We start from the raw sequence: 6,112 nt of genomic DNA, 5'->3' as shown, positions 1-6,112 counted from the left end.
ATGTACCCGTAACCATATTGGACCCTACTCTTAGGGGTCCATTTGGTTACATTTGTACCCACTGAGAGTTTGTTTGTTTGAGGCATTCCACTGGGGCTCCGATTTGATGCGTTGTCCTAGTCATCTATAAACATACAGTATGTAAGGAAAGGGTCACATACCAAAAAGTCAGTTTAATAATTCATGCGCATGTCACACCACAAAACATTTTTGGACGTCAGTGTGTACAAATGATTACACTCTCACAGTCACATAATTAACAGTGAGGATTTGACTGTGGAGCTGCTTTTGTGATGTGATTGAGAGCAGTGCACAACCTTTCCTGTGGATTGGATCCCTTTGAAGGTGCAGAGGTATATAAGTATCCATAAAAAAAGAAGGGTACCAAAAAGCTCCCATCGTATGTATCCAACGTTCTCTATTCCTTCTGTGGCCTCCAGGAGTTTACGGCTGTACAATCGGCAAAGGCAATCATTATCAAATTGTATGCAATGCAACATTTAAAATACAAATTAGGTTGAGTGGGTTTTACAGTATGTTATCAAATTACATTATAATTATGTGGCACTTTACAGTATAGTGCTCATATTGTGTAGACAGACAGACAGACCGACCGACCGACCGACCGACCGACCGACCGACCGACAGACAGACAGACAGACAGACAGACAGACAGACAGACAGACAGACAGACAGACAGACAGACAGACAGACAGACAGACAGACAGACAGACAGACAGACAGACAGACAGACAGACAGACAGACAGACAGACAGACAGACAGACAGACAGACAGACAGACAGACAGACAGACAGACAGACAGACAGACAGAGAAAGACAACTGGCTATGCTGAACTTACTCAAAGAACTGCTGGGAGGCGGTCTGAGTGTGTGGGGCATTCCCAGCCATGGAGCAGTTGTCTGGGATGTTCCAGGTGCCATTGCACAGGTTCCAAGGCAGAGAAGCTCTGAAGGTGTTGAAAAGGTAGTATAGAGCCCAGGTTATAGCAGTATTGTTGTATGAGCACACGATGAAAGTCAGTACCACGGTAGAAATTCCCACCCCTGTAAAAGCAATAGAAAAGTATGAGATTCTTTTAGAAGAGACAGTGTTAAGTAATACTAGTAAAATATCAATATAAAGCCATTTAAGCTCAGAAACACTGACATGATCAAAAATAAGAGTAAAAAGTCCTACAAAATAAATAATAAGGATGCACAATAAGACCGTGATTTGTTCAAATGATCTTTCCTTACATTTGCTGATACTTTGCCAGACAATACAAAACTTCATGGATGATTGATTCACTGTATCGTTGAATTATTATTTTTGCAAAGGCTGTGTCCAACAACCCAGAGACAATGAACCAACCTTTCATTAGAGGGCAGCACATGGAGATGGCTTGTATCGGTCCCGACTGTGTGTATTGCCCCAGTGTAAATTCCAAGAATACAAGTGGAATAACACAAAGACATGTCAAAATAAAGTATGGCACAAAATAAGCACCTGCAAAAAGAACATAACAAATTTAATTATATTGGTGGAAAAAGCTTAATGTGTGAAAAACTGTAGCCTACAAATTGATGAAAAATGCTTTCTTTCTTTCTGCGAGTATGTGATGTGACTAGGACTAGGAGTATAACTGGTTAACAAAAAGGACAATATTCTTCAGCATGATTTTTTATCCTTATTTATACTTATTGTGGCTTTAAATGGATAGTTCACGTTTTTGAGTGGTGCACACTGCTCTTTTAAATAGCTATGTCTGTCCATGTGTGTGTCTGTCTGTCTGTCTGTCTGTCTGTCTGTCCCAATGTCTGTTTAGAGTACACCTATTGACCCCTGCAGATGATTGGGGTCGTCGGGTCACACACTGTTCATTCACACTAAGCAGTCAGCTAATTGGCGTGACACACACACACACACACACACTCAGTTCACACAGGTGTTGAACATATTTGAAATACATTTTTAAATCAAAGAAGAGAAATGTGAACTGGAGGCTTACATTTTGTATTTGTAAAATGAAGCTAGCCAGTGTAGACTGACTGATAACCAGTATCTGACTGACTATTAACCCACATACACCGACTCGCTACAGTATCTGACTGGCTGATACTACAGTGTAATGCTCTGAGTCAGCATGGAAGTTATGGGAAAGCAGAAATGCTGCTGTTCATACTTTGCCATTTATTATTATTATATTATTATAACTTGGTCTATATTTTTTCTGGTTGCATGCAGATTTTAAAATATTTTTTTTACATTACCTCCGCCACTTTTGAAGCATACGTATGGAAACCTCCAGACATTTCCGAGTCCAACCACATAACCTACTGATACAAGAATAGATTCCACACGATTTGGCCATACAGGTCGGCTCCCTTTCAAGGACCGCATCATTATGAAGTTATCTCTCAATGCTTCACCTAAACAAAAGCTGCTGGGTTACAAATTAGCCCAATCTTAACCCCACCGACACACACACACACACACACACACACACACACACACGCGCACGCACGCAATTTGTTTACCCGGTTGAACCAGCTAGCCTAGCTACAGTATACATATTGTTCAGGGCATGGACAATATGTACTTTAGCCTATATCCCTGAAGCCCCTTTTCCACCAGTTGGTTCCCAATGGGAACCGGTTCAGTTTTTTTTGGTTCTTCCATGAGCCTAGAGCTCCAAAATTGGAACGTTAATTATGAATTGAATGTGCAAAACCAAACCATACCTATATTAAATTGTTATCACCATGAAACTTCCCCAGTTGATTACTTACACAAAGACAATGATTTATTGTATTACAAATTTAATATATCCTATTTATATAGGAAAATATGCAAACAATTGAAAATATGAAAAAGCTACTGTGGAAGGGTTATCATATGTTAATTTACTTATATTGATCCTATAAACAAGTGTATAGTTTAAAAAAAAACATCACATTCACAAGGTTCTGGAAAGTTTCGGTTCTGGGTTATAGCCTACCCTTCATAGTCAAAAAGAGCCATGCAGCCAAATGTCAACCCATTCATTAAGTTCCATTCATTCCATTTGTTTGAACTCTCTGAACTGCGAACGTGCATCTCCTTCTCACCAAGACACTAATGTGCAGTATGTACTCATGCCAAGGCACCTCTCACACAACACATGAAAGATATGTACTATAGCATTTCAGACCAGAGTTCAGTAGTATGTAGGTGTTAATGCATGCATGATGCAAGTCCCAAGTCCGAGATGATTTCTGTGAAAAAAAAAAAAAAAAACATCAGGTTGAATGTGGTTTAAATTGTTATCACCATGAAACTTCCCCAGTTGATTACTTACACAAAGACAATGATTTATTGTATTACAAATTTAATATATCCTATTTATATAGGAAAATATGCAAACAATTGAAAATATGAAAAAGCTACTGTGGAAGGGTTATCATATGTTAATTTACTTATATTGATCCTATAAACAAGTGTATAGTTTAACCCACTCAATTCATAATTAACGTTCCAATTTTGGAGCTCTGGCTCATGGACTAAAAACCAAAAAGAACTGAACCGGTTCCCATTGGGTCTGGGCACACCTAAGATTCCATGCGCGGCCAAAGGAAGCTGTCTGCCGGGGTCTCTTCCAGGCCTGATTCCCGGAAAAGCTTGCCCCAGCGGCATTCTGCCGCGTGGGTGGAGCTTCATTTCCATCCACCAGCTGTCTAAAAACCAGGAAGAGACCCCGGCAGACAGCTTCCTTTGGCCGCGCATGGAAGTTCAGATGTGCCCAGGCTGATAGGAGAAGCAACCGGTGGAAAGGGGGTCACAGTGTCATACTCATAAGCTATCGTATGTACATAACTTTATTTGTTACCTGTTCAACTTCAATTTCTATCTGTATTTTCTCTCACTCTACCTACAAAACGATGGAGTGTGAAAAATAGGACTCTGAAGGTATCTGATTCTGATTTACATGACATCCAAGTAAATAAATGTAGGCCTATTTAAATAAATCGCTGTATAAATGCATCATTTACAGTGGCAGCTATGGGTTCCTATTTTCGCTCTTCTGCACACTGTATGTATGTCAAGTGAAGATGTATGTCAAGTGAAGACCAACAGTTTAGTTGTAGTGACGTAGAAGATTTGCTTTTCACGTCTTATGGTCAAAATAAGAAAACAAACAAACAAACAAAAACAACCGCACATACAGTACAGTCCTAAAACTACCAGATACATTGCTATTATATATATATATTCTCATAGGCTGACTGAAAAGCTGCAGAGAAGCTAGTCTCTATTTCAGGCCTGTGAATACCAACCCATCTGCAGCAGAAGGTTAAATGCATGTGCATAAACTGAAGTATAATGAAGATTATCTGGCGGTATACAAGGAGACAGTATAAACACGTGTTGTTTTGTGATGCATTTGTCAGAAAATTATATTAATCCAATTCAGTCCAGACTTCATGTTGGAGGAAATGCTACAACTGTGACATACACTGTGAAATGTGTATCATATTCTATAGTAATTAGTAATTACTGGTGGGTTTACGAGCTCAGCTCTTGACACATACATACTCAGCCATAAAATAAATATTTAAATGAATGACATAAAGCTGCACATCGGGAATCATAGGTCAGTTTCTGTCAGACCACAGCCTTGGTGAACGCTTCTCTGGTCAGTTTGTGTGTCTATATTGTAGAAATAGACCACCTGGGTTGGGTGCAGGCAGGCCCCAAAAACAAGGTTTTGGGGCCTAACATGTCCTAGCTAACATGTGCAATGTCAAGACTCTAGAGTCTAGACTACTGTTGTTGGGCACATTGTACCTGGGCCGTACTGGCAGAACATGAACCACTTCTGGCGCGGTAGCAGTTCTCTGGTCTGGAACTTCATCATGTTTCTGCATGGCCACTACTACGATGACATGTAGCGGTTCACCATGTTAGTGACAGGAAAGTGGCACAGGATGTTGACTCCCACACCTGCCACCCCGCCTTGTATATACCGTTGCCACGGGGAATAGTAGTAGGCCTAATATTCTGAAATTATAAATAGTTATTTATTTCGAGACAGTTTCTCATTATAATGACATTGGAGCTGCGTAGAGCTGGGTTTCCAGCCAGGGGGACAACCAGATTGATTCTAATAGAATGGGTTCACAGTTCACACTATAGGGTGACCACCAGATTCAAACTGTTCATTTGAGGGACAGACGTTACGTATCACTTGTGTGGGACAGGGGGGACGGGACAGGGTTAACAACTTATTAAGTGCCTTGATTGTCATATTCGACCATAGGCCTAATATTGCCTACAATTTTGTTATTAAACCCCTCTGGCGTCTCACATTTTGTTTTAAAATGTAAATTTCGGGTGGTATGGCCGAGTTGGTACTGATATTTCTCGCAGGAAAAGAGACAATGACAGAGCTTTACAACAGAAAGCCAACTATTAGGGGAATAACTATAGAGGGTATGCGCATGCATAAAGTGAGTGGCAAAGTGAGTTTAACGTCGTTTAACATCGTTTAATGTAGTCAGATAGGACTTTTCTGTTTGGATGTATGGGCTGTCAAGGTGTTGTATCTGGTCTATACCATACTGTTAAAACTGGGAGAGCACCGAAGAAAGTTTGTGAGACACGGCAGATGAGATGTTGTTGTTTATTTCAGCGAAGTACAGCACGGCACAGGTTAAGGCTCACGCCAGCAGACATGCTCCACACACAGGGCTCACGCCCAACTGACAAAGTGGTCGTATTCTAGTTAACCGTTTAAGCATTTTACATGAGTGTGGGGTGTCGACAGATGTTTTGTTTGTTGAACAAACTGTTGACCTTCAGGCCAACAAACTCCTTTGTCATACAAATAGCCACAGGAGAGGCTCCAGGGGTGTAAACAAACCATCACCCTGAGAAGAGGGTCTCAGGCCAACACCCACGTAGGTGACAACGGCTGAACACACATGCAGGAACACACATTACTTAGAATTATGGAATTCCAGATTCCACACATGAAAGTCGTTTAACTTGAAGGTATGATGATGCCACCGCTGGGTAACGGTGAGAGAGAACACATGCTGGTTTGGTTTGACTCAAGTGCTTCGTTTTACCAC

The sequence above is a fragment of the Electrona antarctica genome, assembly GCF_951216825.1.
Source record: "Electrona antarctica genome assembly, chromosome: 16".
Taxonomy (NCBI): Eukaryota; Metazoa; Chordata; class Actinopteri; order Myctophiformes; family Myctophidae; genus Electrona; species Electrona antarctica.
Note: the sequence above shows the minus strand (reverse complement) of the source record.